We start from the raw sequence: 13,715 nt of genomic DNA on the forward strand, positions 1-13,715 counted from the left end.
TTCCCTTAATTCCCTTGTCTCGTTAGTTTGTTTTACTTAATATCTAAGCTGTGTTGCTCTGGTACATAATGATAGTGGGAATCCAAACCCAATGTAAAAAGATTTTTTTCACTCTTTTACCAACTGTTGTTCTCTGACCTTTCTGTTGTTTTTTTTTCAAGCGAATAAACTTGTGGCCACTCCTGGGAAGGCCAGGCTTGAGAGCTCTCATTCTCTTTGGCAGTCTAGGCAGGGGGAAGGGATCCTGCAGCAGCCGCAGAAGATCCTCATTCCCGTCCCAACTCTGTGACTTGCGGGCTGGGTAACCTTGTGCAAGTCTCTTAACCTTTCCAGGCCTCGGTTTGTCACTTACACAGTGGGAAGCTAGACTAGGGGTCACCAAGGATCTTCAGGCTGCGAGGTCCTTCCAAGTAGAGTTCATAACAGCTGCCCTCCTTGTCTGGCTCTCTCCAATCCATCTTCCACAAAGCCACCCAAGTGATCTGATCATGAACTGTGTCACTCCCCTGCCTAAAATCCTTTTGGCTCCTCATGGTGTACAGAATGCAGGCCACCCTCGGCAGACCCAGAATCATGGTCCCCATCCACCTCTCCTGCATCGTTTCTCTGCTGCCCCTACCAACGCCACCACGCATCTCAGGCTGTAGGCAGAGAACCACCTTCCTTTTCTGGGGCACACCTTGATCTCCCCGACCTGCATGCCTTTGGACATATGCTCTGCCTGGGTGGCCCTTCCCCAGGGAAAGTGCTCTTCATGCTTTGAGACCCCAGCATAAACGTCACATCCCCTAGGAAGCATCCCCTCCCTCTCCCAGGGGTGGGTGGAAGTGCCCCACAGAAGTCTGTGGCATGGCTCTGAGCTGATGCTATTGTATTGCTGGTTGCCATCTCTCTTTCTCCTTCCCGACTGAGTCCCAGAGGGCAGGCTCCTTGCCTTAGTCACTTCATGTTGTACCCAGCACGGAGGACATACTGAATCGGGATTCGTTGACTCAGTGAAAGAAAGACCCAATACTTGTATTGACATCTGGATCATTACCACACAGTCCTCTCCCCTCCTCCTTCCCCTGAAACCTCTCACATCCCTTTGCCTTGCCATGCCTCGACTACACCCTGTCTTCATCACCTCCTTGCCCTTTCATGAAAACGGTGTCCTGTTTTCTTGCTCAAGCCAATGGGAAACAGCAGGTTGATTTTTTTTGCTTTGAAATAGTTTCACATTTTCACGTTATAAGAATGGTAGAGAGTTCAAAATATTAACTTTTAAGGAGGGATGGGAATGCTGACATTTATCAGATTCCTAAGTATTGGTGGTATATTTTTTGATGGTTGCACTGAGATGTGTATTTCTTCTGATCTCAGCTTTGTCATGTAACTGTGTGATTTCAACAAGGCCCTTCACTGATCCCCAGCTTCATCACCAGTAATGGACATAGAAAGCCTTAGAAGACAAGTATAAAGATTAAGTGAACACTACATGCAGAATTGTTTTGTGCACAGAGTACTCATTTGATTATTGTTTGATGAATCAGTCTTGCCACTTCAAATCCTACTGGCCTGCAAACCACAATAATTCTTTTTCCTTATTTTTAATTTAAGAATCACTCCTTATGTTCCTAAGATTAATGTCTATTTTTGTGTCACTCTTAAACAATCAGTGTGTACACTCTTAGCCCACAGAACTGAGCCTAATTGCTGAATTTCTAAAAGGTAAGAAAGTTGTCCCCATTCTTTTTAATCCTTACTCCTAAATCATGTATGTTTCTCTGGTTTATAACTATTCTTCCCAGACAACAGGAGTGTAAATGACCAGAACATAAAATATCCTGGTTGTCCAACTTCCTATTCTGTCAGGAGTCTAGAAATGTATGCTTTGAATTGAACAAATCCAGTAATAGTCACATGATCTATGATGCAAATCTTTGTGGTGAAGGGTTTCTTTTGAGTGAAATTTTGAGAGAATTAAGGAATTTATAGTATAAAATAACCTTGTGGTGAAGCCTTTGTGGTAAAGCATTTGAGAGAATTAGGAGGTTTATAGCATAAAGTGTTAAAAATAATATCAGTTATGAGAGGAAAACAGTAGTGTGATGACTTCTCTCAGCCCAGCCCAGCCCAGGCATGAGCTATGTGATCCCAAGTCCCTCACACAATGTCTCTGAATCTCTCCTGGGTGAAATGTGTAGGAGACCTCCCTTGAGATACCCAGAACTGTAGGTTCGGAAATCAAAATGAAAAGTAATCCCATGGTAATATAAAATACAGTATATATCTTATAATTTTAAGTGCATCTAATCCTACCAGTTCATTTTGTTTGGAAGATCAGTTCCCTTGAACTAATTATGAAACACTTAAGTGCAGTGGAGATTGTAGTATCCTTTACATGATCTAAATGAGTTAGTACATCCCTGGAAAGTTAACGATGTGTACTCCTTACTCTTAGGTCAAATTAAATTTTCTTTTTATGATGTGTGAAGAAACATTTTGATAGAATCATTAAAACTTCTAGGTCCCCAGAGACTTGACTTGAGCATGTGTCTGCAGTTTGATGTGTAGAAATGGTTAATGGTTTTCTTGGAGGTGGGGAAGATTCACAGTTCTCTGTACGTGAACCGTTTTGATCCACATCGAAGAGGAATGTTCTTGGTTTGTACAGTCTGGACATTTGGGGATTACAGAACTGGAAGCAGATTACAAGATGATGGATGTGGCAGGCATGTTAATTTTGTTTGGTCTTGTATCCTGACCTCGGGAGGGCCCTTCATGCTGCTCTCCGGTAATGTGAACTTTGTTCCATAGATTCTTGGGCAGGTGATTAATCAGGTAGGCTTGAGGGTTTGACGTGTTCACATGGAATGTGGCAGGTGTGTGATGAAGGGGTCAGGGGTTGTAAACTTCTGCCCCTGAGCCAGGGAGAGTTGCTGTCCTGCAGTCATGAGTAAGCCTCGCTCTTCTGTCGCTGTGCCTTTTTTTTAAATTATTTTTAATGTTTCCAGGATGATTGAAATAAAATATTTAAGGAGGTCCACCAAGCTAAATGGAATGTTTGGATGAAGTCAGGGCGCAGATAGGAGGGAAAGCAGTCTGGTCGTGGTTGTGTCTTGGCGGAATTTACTGCTTTGATGCCGTGGCCTCCAGCAAACCACCCCCACCTTTGCTTCAGGTGACGGCCAGAAATGGATCTCCCTCAGGGGGACCTCCGCAGCCCCGAGGTGTGAGAGTGATGGCTTCCCCTCCATTCTGCCTAGACACATTTATAAACTCTGATTTGATTACATTAAGATGTGCTGGTATCATCAAACCTTCAAATAATGCACTTCTGTCCTTGTAGATAATCCAAGTCTGCAGCTGTTTTTCATCAAGGGCAATGTACAGAAGAGATGAAAGTGGGTTTCAAATACTCATTTGATGCGTACAAGTGCAACGTTAGCTGAGGTGATTTCTTGCGGTGTCCTTGGAACTACCCCCCTCTCCCAGCCTTCCCCGCCAAGTCTGATTCTGTTTGCGTGCTGTTGCCCTGGTGCTGGGTCTGGAAAGGTTTCAAGGTGGACAGTGTTGTGCCTCTTGGCTTTTTGGGATTTTTCATGCTCAAGAGTGATCTCCCGAAAGTATATTCCTTAACTCCAAACCTGCTTTTAAAACAGGATACTGTAATTTGGGAGGGTCAAGTGTGCTAGTGAGTAAAGTGACTGACCCACCACCTCCATGTCCCATTTAGTCTTGAGCGCAGGTTCAGCCCAGGAGGCCTTTAGTCATAGGGTGGCAACTTCACCGCCACTCTGCTTTGCTTGATGACTGAGTCATGGAAAAATCTGCTCCAATCCGACCTCTTTTTATCTTCCCCTTTAACCCTTTCTTGCAAAACTGCGTGTGAGTTTCAGAATTTCTAATGAAAATATGGCAGGTAAAAAATGGTTGGCCTTTTCATATGTACTATAGGTTCAGTTGATCACACAGGTGTCACAGAGAAGCCAGGAGATTTTTAGAGCCCAAAAATGGCACCGCCCAGAGTTTTAGAGGCAGAGCTTCTATTTGGTGGCCCTGGGAGCGCTGCTTGCTTCAGGAAAGACTCTGAAGACATTAGCCCTTGTAAATGAACCTCACCACTTCCAGAGCCTTGATTTTTTTTTTTTTTAAGATTTTATTTATTTATTTGAGAGAGAGAGAGAGAGCACAAGCAGGGGGAGGGGCAGAGGAAGAAGCAGGCTTCCCGCTGAGCAGGGAGCCCAATGCGGGGCTTGATCCCAGGACCCCGGGATCATGACCTGAGCTGAAGGCAGATGCCCAACCGACTGAGCCACCCAGGCACCCCCAGAGCCTTGATTTTGAAAATGAATGTAAATGAATGTTTTGTTTATTTCAGGTTGGGAGGAGTCAGAGGCTTGGTGTTGAGGTATTCTTAACCCACTGCGCAGACCTAAGAAAAGGAATTCCACACAGCTAAACAAAATAACCACGAGAATGTATCCCTAACTACTTTTATTCTTAAAAAAGAGCTGTCTTTCTGCATAGTTGCTACACACATAGAATCTTTAGACTCTCTAAAACCCCTGTCCTTTGCAACATTCTGAAGAAAAAGTTGGGCACATAAAGCCAGAGCCATCTGTCCATAGGGTCCCTTAAAAGTTGATCTGAGTGTAAAGAAGCAAGATAGTGTCGTGCATCCTTTAAAAATGTCAAAATATGATCTGAAAGAGGTAGCCAGCATTCACTGAGGTTTACCAGGACAAAAGTTAGTTGTGTATAAGAAGTTTTCTCTGCTCCAGTTGCTCCATCGGTGAAATCGGGTAATTACAGGACCCTCCCATGACTGGTATGAGGACTAATGAGTTAATATTTATAGTGTGCTTACAACAGTGCCTAGATCAGAGACAAAATAAAATCTCTTCGTTTCACATCTGACTGTATATGAAGAACTTTTGTATGGCCATCCTGCCTTTGGGACTACTTCTGTGGCCTTTTATAAAATTTATAAATTCCGTTTACATATGCAAAGGGATTGAAGTTATGCAGGCACATTCTTTTTGCTGACATGAGTTGTTCTCTCTTCAGATGAATTCCTTTCCCAGATTTTTACTTGGGAGGAAAAAAGCATTAAGCATATGAATATGGAAACTTTATATGTTTTATGTAAATGAATACTTTTTACCCCTTATTCTATACATTAAACTGTTGTAGAGTTGACAAATCTAGGCAATTTTGTTTAATATATCCATTTGCATACCAGTTTCCATGTGGCTCCTTTAGCGTAAGCTATAAATTATACAACTTTAGAGTTATTTTAGGGGCATGCTTTTCTCTGGTTCATCAGTACAGTCCCATGTAGAAATTTAAATGCGAATCTTTCTTGACATCCATGTAGCCAGGCGGAATTTTATCAATATTCAATTTCATAATGGCTTATATATACATAAGCTTGGTTCTTGTTACTTTGAGATTTTTTTTTTTTTTTAACAATTTTATTTATTTGACAGCAAGACAGCGAGAGGGAACACAAGCAGGGGGAGTGGGAGAGGGTGAAGCAGGCTGTCTGCCGAGCAGGGAGCCCAACGCGGGGCTCGATCCCAGGACCCTGGGATCATGATCTGAGCCGAAGGCAGACGCTTAACGACTGAGCCACCCAGGCGCCCCTACTTTGAGATTTTTAAGGATAAATTAAGACAGAGAATTCTTTATGAAAGACTCCAACACATACATATTTAGATCTCAGCCATTTAACATTTTCCCTTCATTTTGGTTTAACCCAAACCAAAATATTCTATTTCTTCACTGTAAATCAGGCAGCCAGCCTTGGCTCTGGAAGAGCCGTCTCATTTGACCATTAGCATGACCATCAGTGTGGCTTGGCTGATGTTATTAATTTCATTTCATGCGTGACCTTAGACTTTCTATCATGGTAAATCATCTTGAAATGTAAGGCTTCCAATCCTCCCCTCATATAATCTGACAAGGTTTTTCTCTTCCTAAGGGCAAAAAAGAGGAGAGATTACTCAATTTTTTTTTTTTTTTAAGATATGTGTTAAACCCTGAAAATCCTCATCTTAATAGCTTCCTTTCAAATACTGAGAGGTCTGAACGTTTAAAAAATTAGCTCCTATAAAAGTTTTCTAGGGCGCCTGGATGGCTCAGTTGGTTAAGTGACTACCTTCGGCTCAGGTCATGATCCTGGAATCCCAGGATCGAGTCCCACATCGGGCTCCCTGCTTGGCAGGGAGTCTGCCTCTCCCTCTGACCCTCCCCCCTCTCATGCTCTCTCTCTCATTCTCTCTCTCAAATAAATAATAGGAAATCTTAAAAAAAAAACAAAGTTTTCTAGTAAGAGGACTTCGCCAACTCTTTCCTGTTATGGAATCTGCCCTCTCATTGAACACATGAGTATTTTTACTTTCCATATTCTGCTGATGGGAGTGGAAATTGGAACGACTACTTTGAAAAAGAGTCTGACCCAGCAGTTCTACTCCGAGGTATGCACCTACCCGGTGTGTGCACAAAAGTTCACCAAAGCCTAGAATGTGCACAGCGGCGTGGGGTGTAATAGCCCAGACTGGAAACTGTCCACATGTCCCCAGAAAGTGGAATGCATATGACAGTTGTCAGTCAGAGTCACAGGCTGGAATGCCTTGCAGTACTGAGGATGAACACATTTTACCTACATGCAATAGCGTGGATGAATCACACAGCCTTAGCACAGCACCGGGGCAGCTTACAGGATTCTGTAGGACGTGGACAAAGAGGCAAAACCACCCCCCAGGTTGGGATAGTGCTTCCACTGGGAGAGCAATGGTTGGATGGGCTCCTGACCCCCGGTGCTGCTGCCAGTATGTTGTTTCTTGAACTAGATGCCAATTACATGAGTGTGTTCAATCTGTGAAAATATGTGGACCCATACACGTATGATACAGTAACTTTACTGGGTATATATTATACTCGGTCGTAAAGTTTTTTTTACAAAAAATACTTTCACTTTATTTAACTGGTTATTACCTTTGCAGGAGGGGCCTTCTCTGGGGCTCTGCAAGAGCCCACGGTGAAGCGGCTAGACAGGTCCCCCAGAAAGGCACCCTTCTGCCCCCTCTCTGCTCTCTCCTAAGAGCAGCGCCGAAGGCCCCTCTACTCACCATGCCGCTTCGCACTTCCTCGCCTCTCCTCTTGCTGCTCTGGCCCCAGAAGCCTTCCGTGACCAGCTTTTCAGATGCTTTTCAGATTCCCTCTCACCCACCCAGTGAGTACCCCACTCTTTATCCCTTAGACCCTGGGGATATCTCCATTTCCACCCATAAACCTTCCTCTGTCTCCCCCACTTGGACATGAACTCTGAATAAAGGGACCTCTTTTTTTTGTTGTTGTTGTTGTTCTTTGAATCCCTAGCCCCTGATACATGATACATGCAGGAGCTCATGTGTTAGTCGCATGCATTCCTTTGCATGGATACCCCCAAACCTGGGATAATCCTCTCGTTAGCTGGCACTACTCCCTGGCAAGGTGACCACGAGACAGCAGAAGGAAATTTTATTAAAAGGAGTTAGCATTTTGTGTTTCCCAGCAGGCAGTTTTGAGTAACCTCAGGACCCACCGTGTCAGTGTCTGCAGGAAGCCTGGTGCTCAGTCTCCTCCCGTCACCATTCCATACATATCACTCTCTAGGGTGGGTTCTGCTTCCACTCCCTGTGTTCGCCCTGCCGTGCCAAGGTGTGTAAAGCTCTCCCGCAGCCTGGGAGGGTGGAGCTTGGATCCATGTACTCTGGAGTGAGACAGACCTGGGTTCAGGTTACTCATCCACTCTGCTCTAATGAGAGGCTTCCTGGAAGGTTCTAGAAGACATCTCTTCTTCAGGCTTGTCCCCTCCTGTTATGGCTGAATCCCTCTGTAACTCAGAGATTCTCACTGGGATGGGGTGGTTGTGTTTCTTCACTGCAAATGCTTACATCTGTCCGTCCCCTTGCAGCAAGTTTCTGCCCGGGACTAGAGAGGAAAGCAGCCAGAAGACTTCTGATCCTCCTTCCCCACCTCTGGTGTCCTGCCGCTTCTTGGCACAGCAGGTTACTCTAGCATCATTTCCCTAGATGAGCTGTCCGTCTTGTCCCCGGCCAAACGTAACCGTGTCTGGAAGTTCATTCTCATTAGCTGTCCAGACTCTTAAGTGGCAAGGATAGGTCCTACCCTCCTTCTAGCAAATGTGCACTCTCCAGACTCCTTAAAATACTCCTGGCAACCTGTCTTTGGTTCTGTCAGGGCTGTGGTTACCAAGCTTTCTTCCAGGGGTCATTTGTGGAAACACATGAACCCCAGTGTACTTCCATCCTTCCCCTCAGTTCGGAGCATTCTGTTATGCTTCCTTGTGGGAAAGCCTCAAATTTTAGGATCAAAATAGAGGTACAAAACGTGGTCAATTTTTTTTCTTTACATGGAGCAGGCCAGCACACTTTAAATCGGATTTTAAATATTTAAATACGTTTCTGGATTTCTAGTCGGCAAACTTATTAAGTAGAGAAGAGACAAGACATTATTTGGATGTTCTTAGGAATGTGAAATATCATGAAGTTTTAAATGGCATAACTGCACCCACACACATGTGGTTTTCTAGGAAGGTAGCTATCAAATTATAAAAAGTTAACTAAGTCCAAAATACAGTAATATGTGTCCAAGATTGTTTTTATGTGCCATGGGACCTGAGTTTTAACTTTTTCAAAAAATTGAAAGCTGTACTGTATGATTTTATAAAGTTGAATTACCAAATGTAATTGTGTAAAGCAGGTCAGAATGTTTTGTATTCGAGTCTTTACTGTGTTAGGTGCTATGCTAGGCCCTGGCATATAGCTAAGGTTTAAAAATAACATATTTAAGGGTGGCTGATATTACTTGCATCACCATGCAGATGTTTTAACATACATATGCCCAAATATCACCATCATAGAGAAAGCTAAAGTATATCCAGCATGTCAGAAAAACAAGGAACGTTTAGGAGAGTGTCCGGAATTTTTATATTATAGGGATCTTAATGTGTTCTTGCTCTCCTGTCCTTGATTTTTATCCCATTAAGGCCCACATTTTTAATAGGCCAGCATCCCTATGAAATGTGCCTTGGGAAAGGACAGTAGTCTTCTATACCTATTTATGAACTGCCCAGATATGAGTAGTAGAGTAAAACATTCCAAAATCATCCAAGAATCTTGTAAGTTTGGAGTCAAGGTATTATTGGATTTTATTGCTGAGAGGAACCTAACAAGTTCTTACACCCACATTTTATAGTCTTTACACTTTGGGTATGTTGCTTACATTGAATTCAAAGTAAAATAACTTTTGAGGCTCAAGATTCCAGAATGCTGACATGAGTGATGCTTCTGATGGGACAGGCCAGCTCTAACAAAGTAACACTAACCAGTCGTGTTACTTGAATGCTGCACAGCCTCTGCGAAGTTGTTTCTGAGTTGCCTAGTTGTGGTCCACTCTGCTTCTGAGAATAGAATGTCTCTGTGCTGGGCTGTTGGGAAGCAGTGGGCTTCAGCCTGAATTTGAGCCTGGTTGGTCCTTCCCAGTGACGTTAGATTTCCCTCAAATTATTGGAATAACAAGGGGCAGTGAAGCTCCTCTCAACAATTTTCTAAAACCTACTTTAAAAACTGGGTTCTCTTATTGGGACTACATCAAAATAGAAAAGCTGCACAGTGAAGGAGACAGTCAACAAAACAAAAAGGCACACTACAGAATGGGAGAAGATATTTGCAAATGATGTATCCAATAAAGGGTTAGTATCCAAAATATATAAAGAACTTCTATAACTCAACACCCAAAAAATAAATAATCCAATTTAAAAATGGGCAGAAGACATGAACAGGCATTTTCTCCAAAGAAGACATATAGATCACCAATAAACAAATGAAAAGATGCTCAACATCACTCATCATCAGGGAAATGCAAATCAAAACTACAATGACATATCACCTCACACCTGTCAGAATGACTAAAATCAACAACACAAGGAACAACAAGTGTTGGTGAGGATGTAGAGAAAAAAGAACCCTTGTACATTGTTGGTGGGAATGCTGACTGGTGCAGCTACTGTGGAAAATAGTATGGAGGTTCCTCAAAAAGTTAAAAATGGAAATACCCTATGATCCAGTAATTTCACTACTGGGTATTTATCCAAAGAATACAAGAACACTAATTTAGAGGAATACATGCACCTCTATGTTTGTAGCAGCATTATTTTGTAATAGCCAAGTTATGGAAGCAGCCCAAATGTGCATCGATAGATGAATGGATAAAGAAGATGTGATATACACACAAACATTCAGCCATAAAAAAGAATGAAATCTTGCCATTTTCAATGACATGGATGAAGTAGGAAATAGTATGCTAAGAATTTAAACACATGAGCAAAGGAAAAAGAGAGACAAACTAAGAAACAGACACTTCACTACAGAGAACAAACTGATGGTTACCAGAGGGGAGGTGGGTAGGGGGATTAAGGAGTGCACTTGTGATGAGCACTGAGTAATGTGTAGAATTGTTGAATCACTGTGTTGTGCACTTGAAACTAATGTAACACTGTAAGTTAACAATACTGGAATTGAAACACAAACTTTATTAAAAATAAGTAAAAATAAAAAGTGATTTTTAGTTTGTTTTTTTTTTTTTTTCCAGTCATCCATGTTCAATAGTAGAAATAGTTATAAATACAGGTAAGTTAAAAAGAAAACCATCAGATAACATTTGACATTTAGATGACTGAGTGTATGTGCTTATACAAACCATATACATAGAAGACCATGTTACGGACTGTTTGTGCTATCACCCCTAAAACTTATGTTGAAGCCCTACCCCCTGGAGTGCTCAATTTGGAGGTAGGACCCTTTCAGAAGGAATTAAGATTAAATGAGATCAAAAGAGTAGGGCTTTCATCAGATAGGATTAATGTGCTAAGAAGAGACCCCAGAGATCTCGATTTCTCTCCCGCGAGAGACAGAGGAAAGCCTGCGTGAGGTGCAGTTAGGTAGTCTGCCAGCCAAGCAGCAAATCCACTGGCACCTTGATCTTGGACTTCCCAGCCTCCAGAACTGTGAGGCATAGTGTTCAAACCCCCCGCCTGTGGTATTTCAGTATAACAGCCCACCTAACTAAGACGAAATACGAAAACTTTCATGAGTACCACAGAAGAAGATCTACACAAATGAGCAGAAGTATGTTTTCCTCTGAAAACCTACGGGTGTGTGTCCCATTATGTTACAGCATCTCATTTTTCATGAATCAACCACCTATTTGCTCTACTGTACTTAGTTCTTGAGTTGTTTTTTCTTTAACACCAGTAACTCCCATCTGGTCTGACAAATATAACAATAGTGAGTATTGAGATGGCTGGTAGGAAGGGAGGCTACAATTAGGATATGGATGGTGATTTTTAAAAAATAGTACAAACATGTCCTGGGTACACAAGGAATACAGGTGAATTCTATGGTGGGCCTAATTGTGACAGAAAATATGTCCTGCATTATGTGAAATGTGCCATGGCAGTTAGTAAGAGAAGAAGAAAAATAACCATAAAGGTGGAGAAATCTAAGGGTGTGACATCAGTATCAGTGGAAGATGAATCTTACAGTATTTCTTCAGAGCTAAGGCACTTTTTTTTTTTTCACCTTTTGACCTATCTGAAGGTGGGATATTTTGCAACCGATGGGTGCTGTCAGCCTAGTGTCAGGCATGACGAGGATGTCCTCTCCTGGGCATGTATGGACATCAAAAGAGCAGCCCCAGACTTGCAGAGTGGGCGTCCAGCAGCTTAGAAGAAAACCCTGCAGACAAAAATGAAGCCCTCCTAAGCCTCCTTGGATTCTCCTGGTTGTGCAGAGGGGCTTGGAGGTGTGAACCTGACTTGTTGAGCCACATTCCTGAAGTGGGAGTTAGAAGTAAGCCGACTGGAGAGAATTGCAGAGCTGACTTAAGAACTTTGCACCCCTGGTTCCGAGGCTTGTTCGGTGGATTATTTAAGAAACGCTGCCTCGGGCGCCTGGGTGGCTCAGTTGGTTAAGCGACTGCCTTCGGCTCAGGTCATGATCCTGGAGTCCCTGGATCGAGTCCCGCATTGGACTCCCTGCTCGTCAGGGAGCCTGCTTCTCCCTCTGACCCTCCCCCCTCTCGTGTGCTCTCTGTCTCTCTCATTCTCTCTGTCTCAAATAAATAAATAAAATCTTTAAAAAAAAAAAAAATGCTGCCTCACCAGTGCTCCAAGGAAACACGGGCTGCTGGTGTGTGGAAAATCACGAACATTAGTGACTCAGCGTTGAAAACCGATGAGCAGTTGGATTCTAAACGTGAAAACGTTTTTGGAAAACCTTAGCCGATATACTTCACCTATATATTCTTCTTAAATACACCCCAGATTGATATATAAAAATTTGTCTAAGTCCAAAGGAGCTCTTTCAAAAAGAATAAAATAAAAATTCAAAATGGCAAGAAAGTACTGTACATAGTATAATTGGCAACTTCTTCCCCTTTCTTACGGGTAAGAAAATAATAGCTCCTCTGATAAAGGGCATCTTAGAGTGGGTGAAACACAGTAGCGTGTTGTTATAATGGGAGACAGCAAGCAGTTTGAACGCCTGAAAGCTCTGCATGTGAAGGGGCTCCAGATGTCATAGGAATGCGAGGATTTAAGGTCCCTCTGAGCCTGCTCATCCTGACAGGGAGAGGTGAGGTGGCCCATGCAGAGAGCAAGCTGCTCAGGAGTTCCTAGGGGCTTTGCAGACGTCTGCCTCAGCAGATCTTCCCTTACCACTGCCCAGGCAAATGTGTACCAGCAGAAAGGGTGTGAGGGTACCCGGTTCAAGCACCATCAAAAGGCCACTCAGCCTCCTGGTAAGGGGGCCAAGTACCTGGAATGCTGCACACTGACCCCTCTTGGTCACTTGAGTCTGTGAAGAAATGTACTTAGAAATGGCCTTTGGATCCTAACCTGCTTGTTAATAATATATGTGTGGCATTTACCTGTATTGATATACACACATGCACTTGTATGTATGTATATGTCTTATATATGGATCTGTGTATGTCTGACACCACTTACATAAGCTCATACACACACACTCACTGACATACATTGTTTGATAACCTGCTTTTTGCAAATACATCTACTCTTTCCATGTCATTACATATTCTCTGTAGTGTCAGTATAAATGATACCATAGAATTCTTCTGGATGGATTTTTCCTCATTTATTTAATCACTCGTATTATTAAAGGATTTCTTCTAGCTACTTGAGGAACATCCTTATGGCCAAGCTGTGTGCAGACCTGTAATTTTTTGTTAACTGGATCCTCATGGGTACCTACTAGCGATTCAGACTTTGCACGGTCCAGGAGCAACAGGACCACAGGCCTTTTGCCCGCTTTCTGTTTTTTATAAATGTGTGTGCAGGTTAAAGGGTTAGAATGGGGGTTATGGACATAGTATTAAGCTCAGTCTCTGAAACCACCCAGCCCTGGCTCATCACCTTGGGCGAGGTGTCTTTTAAGTTCTCTGGATCTTCGTTTCCTCGTTTGTAACTTGAGTCTTTGACTCGTGCTTTGTAGGACTGTTGATGTAGTAACAAGCATATCAAGTGCCTGTTATCTGGTAGCCCCTAAGTCAGTGTTCGAACAGCTTGGGGGGCTGGGGTAGGGAGAAGAATGTCATGCTGATGGGGTCCCACGGTCCTAGGGGATGATGCGGGGTGCATAGTA

General features: G+C 43.0%; 1 protein-coding gene across 2 annotated transcripts in view; it reads left to right on the plus strand.

The window, feature by feature from the left end:
* PPM1H (protein phosphatase, Mg2+/Mn2+ dependent 1H) overlaps positions 1-13,715 on the plus strand; it is a 243,754-nt gene that overhangs the window by 160,387 nt on the left and 69,652 nt on the right. The gene's annotated exons all lie outside the window — the stretch shown is intronic.

This window comes from Neomonachus schauinslandi, chromosome 5 (assembly GCF_002201575.2).
Source record: "Neomonachus schauinslandi chromosome 5, ASM220157v2, whole genome shotgun sequence".
Lineage (NCBI taxonomy): Eukaryota > Metazoa > Chordata > Mammalia > Carnivora > Phocidae > Neomonachus > Neomonachus schauinslandi.